Source organism: Symsagittifera roscoffensis, chromosome 8 (assembly GCF_963678635.1).
Source record: "Symsagittifera roscoffensis chromosome 8, txSymRosc1.1, whole genome shotgun sequence".
In the NCBI taxonomy this organism is placed as follows: Eukaryota; Metazoa; Xenacoelomorpha; order Acoela; family Convolutidae; genus Symsagittifera; species Symsagittifera roscoffensis.
The window spans coordinates 5603714-5616791 of NC_087069.1; the positions used below are offsets into that span (position 1 = coordinate 5603714).

Genomic DNA, 13078 nt, shown 5'->3' on the forward strand with positions numbered 1-13078 from the left:
TATAATTTGAACTTGTTCTGTAAGTTTTGTTATTGTTTGACAAATAAGGCGTAGTACGGCACAATGACAATCTTAGCTATCTTATTCTAGTTTTGAAATGAAGGTAAGACACATTTTCAAACTTCTTTCTCTAGTTTTGCCATCATCTGACTACACAAAGTGCGCATCAGGGCAAAACCCCGAAATATCCCAATGGCTAACCGACTTTTGGAGAAAAAACAAAAGCTTCAAAAAAGCTTTGTTAAAATTTTTGGAAAAAATTTGCGCCGAATACCGCAGTTTTCAAAAACTAAGCTTCAATTTATTTATAATGTTTATTATCCGTCTACGCTTCGCGGTGCACTTTTTTTTTCGTAGTCGAAACGGCAATTCATTGACGAAACCTCTAACTTTTAATTTTTTTTAAAATTCCTTTTTATGAATGAAATTTAGAAAAAAAAATCCTTTTTTTGTTTACAGCACCAAGGCAAGAGTGTCTTTCGGACTGAACAAACAAATCATATCAACAATCTTCTCTAAGCTTGAGTGACATATGCCGAAAACAATTGGACAACCGATTATCTCATTTTTTTGAACTATAAACATGCACATATTGGCAGTTTGAACAGGCGCTAATGCTAGGTCAGCTTACAAAAAAATATCAATAGGAAAAAGCTTTTTTGGTGGTGATTTTTCTTAAGCAGAAGTAATTGCTCTTGAAACAGAACTATAAACTGAATCAATATTGGCAACTCAAAATCATTATTTAAAAAAGCATTATTTTGTCTCTTGATCGGTTAAAAAGGACAGAGGAAATGAGCCAGACCAAACAATTTTAAAATTAAAAAACCTTGTGTTAAATGCGAAAACTGTTTCGGAAAAAACTGAGCTTAAACTTGAAACAAGTTTCAGCGTTGCCAAAATTAAGCAAATTCTACCTTATCAGAGATGCCAATCTACCAATCAAAAAAATCTGATCTGAAACTGCGATAGATGTAGTTCCAGAACAAAAAAGAAAAACTTTTCCATAGACGGGTCCGCGTTTTCTGTATTACTTGCAGAAACTTGTTTAATTACAGTGCTTTTTTTTCTAGTTACTTTTAATTAGAATATGTTTGTAGCAAAAAAATTAGTCTTTCGACAATTTTACTTTGACATATTTGTTTCGACAAATAAAAGATGGATGGAACTTTGATATCGTGTGTCTTTCAGTTTTAGTTTTCCACGCAAAATCAGGTACCCAAAAAAAGAACAAATTCAATAGTTGTTGATATTCAATTTTCATTGACGCCAAATTTAAAACCCTTTCTATTTGAAGTGTTCGGCAAAAAAAATAAAAAAATCTCAGTGTGTGAAAAAATGGCAGATTTTTTCTTTTTTTAACCAAATTGTGAGCTTTTAAAGGGAATTATTTTAAAAATCATAATTGATACAAAAACAGTGATAAATTTCACATAAGCATTCAAAAAAAACTGTGAAGCTCCATGTTGCGTTTTTTGAGTAGGAAAAAAACATGGAAAAAATAACAAACGTTGTTTTCAAACCTTACTTTTTGTTTTGTTTTCAGTTTTCGAAAGAAACAATATTCAACTGTATTTGATTAACTAAGTTAATAAACTTGAACTGAGCTTGAACTCAGTGTTCAAGTTGAATAAGAGAAACTGAGCTTGAACTGACAGAAGAGGTATGCAATTCGACTGCGCATTTTTGTCGATTTTTTGCTTTCCCCGGTTGACCAAAACTTCTTATCATACAATTTCCATATATGAGAAACTTCTTGTCATACAATTTTATACAATTCCATACGTACAGAAAATTGTATGAAAAGTCTATGATAAGCATTTTTTCATATATGAAAATTGTATGATAGGTGTTTTTCCATAAATCAAAAATTTTGATTTTTTCTTTCTGCATTTAGTTTCTGAAAAATTTTTGGTTGTGTTTGCAACCGAACACAAGTGACAAAGGCCTTGGTTACTCAAAACACCAAAGGTTGGACGGTCGTGCATTTACAATGCATAGAAAACGACCTGAGTTTGTCTTTCACAATGCATATAACAAAAGAAACAAACTTTTTTTTGGCAAAACTTTTTAATGATGATTATTTTAAATTTTTGAATTTTCAAATTATCAGACATTGATCAAGGCATTTATTAACACCCGTTACGAAAGAAATATGAATTTTCAGCGTTTTTGAAAAAACATATAAGTGAAAAGAAAATAAAATCCGATTTTATCGTATCCAGGACTACGTTATGCACACAAAATATTAAATTTTGCGAGCAAAAAGTTTTTTTCGAAAAATGTTTGTTTGCGTACGAAATTCGATTTGCAGCTGGAAAAAAAACAAAAAAAATTTTTGGGCCAAATTTTCAAAATTACTGGAAATTTTTTTTGTGTCGCCATCAAAAAAATGCCTGTCTTACCATTTACATATATGGGAATTTTATGATAAGCATTTTTTTCAAAAATTGAAAACCTCAGTTTTCTATCATCAGACTGTTTTCCCAGTTATACCAGTTATACCAGTTTTCAACCATTTTAAGAAATTGTATGAAGATTGTATGACAAGCATTTTTCCACACACTCGATGTATGGAATTGTATGATAAGCATTTTCGGTGTATGGAGGTCAACCCGGGTTGCTTTTAAAGTACAATTGAAAAAACTTAGCATGCAATTTTTGAGAGTAAAAAAACGCGTAAAATTCCGACATAAAAGCAAACGCGAGATAAAAAAAAATGATTTAGTTGATTTTTGAAGGTCAGAATTATTTTAAAAAGTAATACATTGTCCGCGAAATTGGTTAAAAGCTATATATAGAGAGTTGCGATAAGTTCGAATAGACATAATTAGTTAAAAATTGCAACTGTATAGACAGACATAAGCAAAAACTAAAACTGAAACAAACATAAAATCAAAAGTTCACGTAGCAGAAGTTTTCACTTAAAAATTCGTAGCCAGGTAGTGCAATCACATTTTGAAATCGACGAGGATCATTAAGGGCATGAACCAAATGTGACGAACTTTTTGAGCGACTTCGTCGGGAGTTTTTGGCGGGTCCAAAGCCAATTGTTTTTTTTTGATTCCCGAAACATTTTCGATCGGGTTGATGTCCGGGCTATAAGGAGCCATTTGAGAAGAGGAATACTGTTTTTTAGTAAAAACTGATTTGACAAATTTTGCTAAATTGTCCATGGTAACAACTTTTGTTGGTGAGATTTTCAAGGTTGTCTGAATTTAGTTTTTGGAGGCAAAAAACACCAAAAGCAGTCGATTGTTCTTTTTAATAATTTGTCTGTTCCAATTTTTTGCCACTTATTATATAATTAGTATCAAAAAGTTTGAACAGACAAATATATTTAAACTAGCGTTTAACGCACCTTCGGTGCTTTGAAATTTTTCGACAACTCAGTAAAAACCGCATATATTGGAAACAACATCTGCAAACTTTTAGTGTACTCTGACTGCACCCAATTACAAACTTAAAATTTTTTTAATTCCTATTTTAAAAGCGTCATCTCAAAAACTTAATGGGCCTCTGGAGAAATTTGGAGGCCAGATTTGCAACCACTGAGAGTCCCTGAGAGCACCCTACTATAGAGTAAGGAATCCAAAACTTTGTGAACTTTTTTAAACCTAAGTTTCCCGAAAAAAAAATTGAACAAAAACGTCTAATCTCGGAAACTAAAAAAATTTGAGCATTCATTTTAAGAGGCTAGATTTGCGACGCCTGAGTGTACGCTGACAATAAGGTTGTATCTTCATCAAGCTGTTAGTTTCAAATTTTTTGAATTTCTTTGTAGATAAGTTCTTTGAGAAATTTTGAAAAAATCAAAAACGTCACATCTCGTAAACTAAAAGCAGTTGAGCAGTCGCGTTTATCATTTGCATGTGGCAAGATTTGCAACTCTTTAGAGTACCCTGACAACACCGAACTATAGAGTTGGGAATTTCAAATTTCGAAAAAAAATTAATTTCAACTTTCTGAAAATTTTGAAAAATCACAAAAAACGTCACATCTCGAAAACTACAAAGAATTGGGCAGTCATATTTGGAGGCAAGATTCGCAATCCTTGAGAGTACTCTGAAAGGACCTAACTAAAGGGTTGGGAATTTCAGATGTTAAAAGAATAATAAAAATTTAAGTTTTCTGAAAATTTATGAAAAAATCACAAAAAACGTCATATCTCAAAAACTACTATAATTTGAGCAGTTACACTTGGAGGCAAGATTCGCAATCCTTGAGAGTACTTTGACACGACCTAACTACAGGGTTGGGAATTTCAGATTTTTAAAAACTTATAATAATTTAAGTTTTCTTAAAATTTTTTGAAAAAATCACAAAAAACGTCATATCTCGAAAACAACAAAAAATTGAGCATTCATATTTGGAGGCAAGAGTAGCAATCTTTGGGATTACTCTGACAGGACCCAACTACAGGGTTGGGAATTTCAGATTTTGCAAAAAAAATTAATGTAATTTTTCTGAATTTTTTTTTGAAAAAATCACAAAAAACATCATATCTCAAAAACTACAACGATTTGAGCAATCATATTTGGAGACAAGATTCGCGATCCTTGATAATACTCTGACAGTACCCAACTTCAGGGTTGGGAATTTCAGATTTTAAAAAAATCATAATAATTTAGGTTTTCTGAAAATTTTTGAAAAAATCACAAAAAACGTCATATCTCGAAAACTACAAAGAATTGAGCAGTCATATTTGGAGGCAAGATTCGCAATCTTTGATATTACTCTGACAGGACCCAACAACAGGGTTGGGATCTTCAGCTTTTGCGAAAAAAAAAATTTTATGTTTTCTGAAAATTTTCTGAAAAAATCACAAAAACCGTCATATCTCGAAAACTACAAGGATTTGAACAGTCATATTTGGAGGCAAGATTTGTAACTCCTTAGAGTACTCTGACAGCGCCCAACTACAGGGTTGGGAACTTCAAGTTTTTTAAAATATTTTGTTATTTGAAATTTTAAATAATTTTTGAAAAAATCTCGTTAGATAAAATGAAAATGATTCGGGCATTCAAAATTGGAGGCCAAATTCGCAACCCCTAATTCGATTCGATATTGGGCTGCTTAATTTAAACTCGGTAAAATAACCACTAAAATCAAATTGGAAAATCGAAAAAAAATTCTTAACCATTGCAATATACGATATAGCTTAAACATGCGAAAATAGTACGTTGAAGAAGCTTAAACATTGCGAGATAGTGAAGCCCGCATTTAAATATATAATAGATTTTGAAAAAGTCACAAAAAACATCATATCTCAAAAACTACAACGATTTGAGCAATCATATTTGGAGGCAAGATTCGCGATCCTTGATAATACTCTGACAGTACCCAACTTCAGTGTTGGGAATTTCAGATTTTAAAAAAATCATATTAATTTAGGTTTTCTGAAAATTTTTGAAAAAATCACAAAAAACGTCATATCTCGAAAACTACAAAGAATTGAGCAGTCATATTTGGAGGCAAGATTCGCAATCTTTGAGATTACTCTGACAGGACCCAACAACAGGGTTGGGAATTTCAGATTTTGCGAAAAAAAAATTATATGTTTTCTCAAAATTTTCTGAAAAAAATCACAAAAACCGTCATATCTCGAAAACTACAAGGATTTGAACAGTCATATTTGGAGGCAAGATTTGTAACTCCTTAGAGTACTCTCACAAAATATTTTGTTATTTGAAATTTCAAATAATTTTTGAAAAAATCTCAAAAATCGTCTTAACTCGTTAGATAAATTGAAAATGATTCGAGCATTCAAAATTGGAGGCCAAATTCGCAACCCCTAATTCGATTCGTAAAATAACCACTAAAATCAAATTGGAAAATCGAAAAAAAATTCTTAACCATTGCAATATACGATATAGCTTAAACATGCGAAAATAATACGTTGAAGAAGCTTAAACATTGCGAGATAGTGAAGCCCGCATTTAAATATATAATAGATAGATAGAACAATTGACCTTTTGAAAAAACTTTGCGTGCAAAACCTAACTTTTCAGTCCAAACGTGTATAGAGAGTTGCAAAAAGTTCGGACAGACAGAAATAATTAAAAAGAGCAACCTGCCATTTTTGAGCAATTTTTGCATGCAAATTTGAGTTTTTAGGTAAAATTGAAACAAAATTTCTGTCTGAAAAATTAGCGTTTGCATGTAAAAAAGGTCTGAAAAAGGTCATTTGCTCTTTTTAATTATTTTTGTCTGTCCGAACTTTTTGCTACTAATTATATCTCGAGGTTGTCTGAAAAACCAAATTGCATGCAACTGTTACAATTGCTTTTGATAATCAATTTTGTCTGCACAAACTTTTTGCAACTCTCTGTAATTTTATCATTTTGCACGCTTGTTTTTTCTACTTGTCAAATCATGTGATGAAAGATAACAATACACCTTTTTTTTAATGATTGAACTTGTATTCACTGTATAGCTTACGATATTTCCTTAACAACGTTGTTACCAAACTCAGTTAAAATGTTTGCAAATACATACCGCCATTTACTTTCAAACCAGCTTACCAATTTTTGCGTCGCACAACTTATCATCACCAGTCCTTTATTTTGACGGAAAAGCAATTTAACCTTAATATGCTTTTTTGACGCAAATTTCTGTAAAAAAATAAATGTCATTTCAGTTCGGATGACGTATGATCTGCAACCATGAACTGTGAGTGTATTTAATCTTAATAACGAAAATAATAAACAATGACAAAAAATCATATTAAAATTTTCCGAATTGAATGTTAGAAGTTCATTGTGTTAGAATGTCAGTATAAGAAGGTTTTGGTTGGCAATATCTAGTCATTATTCTATCACAGTTCATCTTTTAATTCAAGGTAAACAAAACTCTTTCTGTTATTTTTGTTTCGTTTAATGTTGGTAAAATTGGAAAAATTTGTTAACTTAATTTTGAACAATGAAACGAAATAACTTTACGGTGAAATTGTTTTTCGGAAAATTAATTTTCAAAATTTTTCATTTGTTATAATTTGACTCAATTGTTAACTAAATTATTGTTATGAGTTCAACTTATTGTTTTTTTTCTGGTTTCACAATTTGTTCTTTAATGATGGTTGTTTAAGCTACATTTTTTCGAAAAAAAAGACAAAAAAAACTTATTTTGTGCATCACATTTTTGATTCTCGTCTTTATTCGGGATCGATTAAATGTGTTTGCTTTCAAAAACAGTCAAATGATACATTAGCACTGTTATTCCGGAAATCAAAGGTGTAATAATTTTGCAGTTGATCTAACACTTGTTGAATATCATTCCGCGCAGCTGCAAAGATAGTTTAATAGAAATTAGGCACATTTCTACCTAGCTTTAGGTGAAAATATTGAGCTCGCTAGGTGAAAGTATTATTCTATTCTGTTATGTGGGCATTAGTGATACTAGTGTGGAATAAAACTTCCGAAAATCAACCAGCTTTAATGGAAAATCCGTCAAGTTTTCCCGTAAAAGCTGACATTGATGCAGAATGTATGTCCTTGGTTCATTTTTGAGGAAATTGTATCATACAAAAAATGCCTTTACAGTAAAGTTGCTGACAAAATTTTTTTGAACATGCAATAAACTTCAGATTTGAAACGATTTTGAGAAAACTTACAGTTCTAAGTTTGATTGTAGTTAAAAACACGGTTTAGATTTTGTTGTGAATTTTGATATTTGTTAGGGTAGAAAAAATGAGTATTTTGTAAAGACCAAACTCATATATTCAATTTTTTATTTTCTTAAAACAAAACAAATATCAATTTGGGGTGATATGGGACAAAAGTAACGCAAAATATTGTGCAAATTTTTCTTTCGTGAAAAAAGTTCAGAATCTTTTATTAGAGTTTCAATGTGTTTATCAAAAAAACTGAGTATAAGATAATAGAATGCTGGAAAAAGCCTTAAAATCTGTCGCCAAATCATAGCTTGGATTGTTTTTCGGGAGTTTCTTGCGTTCTGATACCGTCTTTTCACTTTTCAAACCTTTTTTTTCAAAAGATTCTATTAAAATTTGTGTTCAAGATCTAAAAATGTCTATTTGCTGAAGAAGAAAACGAAGCTTTTGTGCTCAATTGCCATCCGGATGGTGTGTTTTTGTGCATTCCACTTTGATTCCTTATTATGTGTTCTTAGGTTTCCTTTTCTCTTAAGTAGTGTGTTTTTCACCCTGTTTAATCAACAATCAAGATTTGCTTCACTAATTTTGACACAAACTAAGGTAAATTGAGTGTCTATGACAGTTTCTTTGAAAGTAGTTTTTTACAAGTCACAGAACTAGCCTAAATTAGTTTAAAATTTCGTCTCTTTCAGGTGGCGTAGAAGTAGGTGAGGTTTTTGATAGTTATTGAGTGTAAAGTTGACGCCCAAAACTGTTTTACATAATTTTCAAAAAACCAAGTTTGAAACCATGAGTTTGAAATGTTAAAGATTTTTTCATTTTTTTGTTAATTTGAAATGTTTTATTGTAATTCTTTCAACGCTACTTTATAATTTTTTTCTCATTGACTTCATCACCGTTCAGAATCATGAAGATGGGCCAAAGTAGCAAGTCTTATCCATAATTTGGCTCTTTCATTGTGTTCGATTTGCACTGGGTAGAAATAGCTTTTCTAGAAAAGGAAAGTATCTTAAATAATAAATTGTTTGTTTTACAGATATTTTTAACCACTTAGTCATCGGGTTTATCGAGACGTTGAAACACTATTCAACTAAATGTTAAGTTTTAGTTGGTTTCACATTACCTCGCAAAGATCGTAATTTATAGGTATGATGGAAAACCTCAAACTCATATTTTGCTTATTTTAAAGCGTGGGAAAAAAGAAGCCTAATTTTTAACTTGCAAAGTGTAACTTCCCTTGTTCGTAAACTATGAAGTCTTTTCCCTAACTCGTATTTGATGGAATAGATGTAACTAATGGAATGGTTTTACCCATCTTAACACATAAAATTTCATCGCAAAAGCTAGCTTGCACTCAATCGTTGTTCTGAGCAGTTATTCAAGTTTTGGAAACTAGGTTTCGGTTTGACAATCCACTCAACTTTTGAGTTCTTATGAGTATTGTTCTCAGTTTTTGAAAAAAACTTTGAAATAAAATTCGTCAAGTTCGTAAATTCAACAAAGTATTACACTAGTAGACAAAATTAAAAGCAAAATCAGGTTTTTTTTCTAAACGTCTCTTTTCCATGTCCTTTTTGGACTACAGTTTCTTGAAGTTTTTTTTAGATAGAAAAAGAACAAATCAGAGTTACCCTCTAAGATTTTATCAAAGTTTCAATTACTTAACAATGTAATCTGCGTCTGAAAACTTCTTCATCTGCACAAAGTTTTGCATCGTGGGGAACACTTTCTTTAAAAAGCGGAATAAAATAGTTGTTCATGTGACAATGAGCTTTCTCAGCGAGACAAATTAAACAATCAGTGTAAAATTTTAGCTGAACTCGGCAGTTTTTCAGTCGTTCACTTTTGCCAAACTTAGTGCCAACCAAACAGATGAAAAAATCTAGCATTTTAGACCCGGATTACATTGGTAAGTCATTGAAATCAATGATTTTCATTGGGAGTAGCTCTGATGATTTGCTCTTGGTATATGTAAAAATTTTTTTGAAATTTGAAGTAAGTTTTGTACAAGAAAGACATTGAAAACACGCATTTAGGAGAAAAAATTCTCAATTTTGTCCACTAGCGTAATTCTTTCCAAACGAAAGTGTACGTTCATTTTTATTATTTTTGGAACATCTTCAAGTATAACTTTAACACATTGGGGAAATATTGTAGTGGACTGAATTGAAGTGCTTCGATTTTGTTGTTTCCTCTAACCAACGCCTGGGAACATCAGAATTCATAGAAAATTAGCAACAATAATTTCTATAAAAATAATGTCTCAGTTTCGTTTTTTTTTGCAAATTAATGCTGAAGATATTGAACATAAACATAAAGCAGAAAAGAGAAGACTAATTAATTAGGAACTTCAAGAAAAAGAATTTTCTAAGTACTAAGATATGAAAGTAGACGTGTGTTTTAGAATACATATTCATCATGTCTTCATCGGATTGTGGGTCTTGCTTGACAACAATACCGAATATTGCTTTATATCGATGTCAAACTTGCACACCTAATTATGGAGAAACGTCAAGTGAAAACTTGTTCTGCGAAGACTGCTTAGTTCCGCATATACGAAAAGGGCACTCGATTGTGGACTCGAAAGGTTTTGAACCAATTGCGTGCGCGGTTCACAATTTTATTGTCTCCGAATACTGCAAAACATGTGACGTTCTTTTCTGTTGCAAATGCCTGGCATCACACAGAAAACATGAATGTGAATCACTCGAAGAGAAAGCTTTGGAAGTAAAAACAAAAGTTTTCAGCCTGTTAACTGATTTAGAAAACAAAGAGAAACCTGTTCAACTAAGAAAGACAACATTTTCAAAAATTGTCAATCAAAACAAAACTGATGCTGAAAAAATTTCCCTCGCCATAGAAAGCGAATGTAACAAACTGCAAGAAAATCTGCTGCGCGACGTTTTAGGAAAATCAAAATCCAATGAGAAATTCGAACAGAATCTTGAAAACGTATGCAATGAACTAATTGATGTTCAAAAAAGTGTTCGGGAGTTGCTGAGCGAGTCAGACCAAAGACTGATTAACAATTACTCCAGTGTTTTTATGAAAGTTGAAAAGTTCCAACCAATGTTTGAAAGTTGCACTGACCAACAAGAACTAGTCGTTTCGTTTTGCTCCGAAGAGTTAGTCAGGAAAACTTTTGAAAACTTTACCCTTTATCTTCAAAAAATGTTGACTTTTGTTGGCAAATGTAATATATTCAATATCGTGGGACAGCAAAGAAGCCAGATCTTCAGAATTGCAGACAATTTTTGCGGGAATATTGAAGTTATCAAAGTGAATCTTGTCAAAGATGATCAGAAATTTGAACTTGTTTCTCGTTTCCAAACAACAGTCGGTAAAAACGTTACGATAACCCACGTCTACCCATTGAATAACTTCCTAAGTGATTTTACAAGTGACTTCATATTTTTGCTAAGTGACAGAACTGCCATGACCCACAAAAATGGGAAGTTTTCACCTGCAAATTACCCTGAATGTGATAACTGTCTTTGGCCCTTTAAATTCGGAAACTCTTTGTATTGGTCTTACTGGGATCCAATAAACCATATGGTAAAATTAACGAACAGTAAAAGCTGTAAATTTAATTCGAAGTCATGTCCAAAAATAAAAATGACTGGTAGTTATTATACAGATCAGTTGTTTTTTATTGATGAAAACGAGAACAAAATTATCAAGTTTTCAGTTATAACTGGTTCAGTAACTGAAATAACTTCAGACACTCATCAACTAGACTCGGTTGATTGCATATCACCTATCTCCTACAACTTAATCTGTGTTTGGTCGGTTCCTGCTAAATTGGCGCATCTGTTAAGAAAAGACGAACTCAATAGCTCATATACTTTAGTGAAACAGATTTCATGGAAAAACCAGCCCGAGAGTATTAGTTTTTCTTACTCGGTGTTCGACTTCACGTTCTTACCGACAATAACTTGGGATAAAAATTCGACGACGTTCAGTCATATCTTTGCAATTTGGGCAGAAGTTAAGAAAGAAAAAGCTATTGTTTCACCTCCAACTTCTATCAAGTGTGACAAATGTGGAAAAACTTTCAAACGCCAACTTGGCCTGTCTGATCATAGAAGAATGAAACATGGAATACATTGATTTATGGATATACGACTGAAATTAAATAGTTCGTCTTTGGTAAACAGCTCACATTTATTGTTCCGACTTTCGATACGAAAGTAACGGAATATTTATGCTCGGGGTGGTTTTTTTTTCTTCACACAAAGTTCTACTTTTTAACTAGCCATTTTTGACGAATTTTTTTATATCATTCAAAAGGTATTGTTGTCTTGAGCTTAAGTTTGAAAAGATATTTCACTTGTGATCAATTTTTGTAAGGTTATGAATGTTTAAATATTGCCATTTTGACCAATTTGGGACAATTAACGCGCGATATATTTCGCGCTATTAACGCGTAAGCGGAGATTTAATCAGTCTTATAAATCGTTCCAAATTGGTTGAACGAAGCTTATTTACCATAATTTATTTGTTACAAGGAACGAAACCTATCTTTTTATACTTTATATGGCGTGTGGGGGGATTATTTTCAAAACATTTCAAATTTTAGAAAAAAAAATTTCATTTTATTTTATTTCATTTAAATTTCTTAATGTTATTTCTGCTGCCTCATTAACTTTAAAAGGCGGTCGGAACATTCAGGGCTTCGGCCTGATACGAGCAGTCTTGTTACAAGATTAAAATTGAAGAGCAGCATTGTATCGTTACAATTTAAGATGACAAACTAAAAGAGAAAACTATGAAAATGGTACGATCACGTAATCTTTCAAATCTTATTGTTTTCTTTCATTTATTTCGTGTATGTTGTTTCCAAATTAAACTATGTAACCCAATAGCATAACATTACAATGTCGTGTAAAAAAAATCTGCTGTATGTCTTTTATTGGGAGTTTTTGCTGTTTCAACTTCTTCGAAAATTAGAAAAAATTCGAACCGCAAATTTTATTAAAAATCATGTCTGCTATTCAAATAAACGAGTTTTTAAAAGTATAGTTATTCTAGCCCCTATTACTCCTTGTTTGTTCCAGATAAAATTATAACGACCAACGTTTCTGCTTACCGCAGATTTCATTTTTCTCAAGTTTTTACCAAAAACGTATACAGTTCCAAAACTTGATTAAGCTGCTCACACATCGGGGTTAGTTTCTAGGATTCAAATTAAGGCTCATGTAAAGTTCTGTTCTAAAGAGAATATATTCGAATCTTTTAATTTTCCTTGGAATAACAACTTTTGTGCAAGTTATCAGACGCAAATAGAATCAAGACTGCTCGTATCAGGGCGAAACCGTGAATGTTCCGACTGCCTATTAAGGTTTATGGAGCAGTAATATCAATAAAAAATTAAAAGTAATAAAACAAAATAAAATTTTTTTTTCAAAAATTTGAAATTTTTTATAAACATCATCCCCCCACACGCCATATAAAAAACAAAAG

At 31.7% G+C, this 13078-nt stretch overlaps 1 long non-coding RNA gene across 1 annotated transcript; it reads left to right on the top strand.

Annotated features, from left to right (window-relative positions):
• The first annotated feature begins 45 nt into the window (after positions 1-45).
• LOC134852898 (uncharacterized) lies at positions 46-11824 on the top strand. The gene is made up of 3 exons (XR_010164302.1): positions 46-103; positions 6641-6672; positions 10020-11824. It is a non-coding gene; the product is annotated as an uncharacterized LOC134852898 (long non-coding RNA).
• Positions 11825-13078: the final 1254 nt, after the last annotated feature.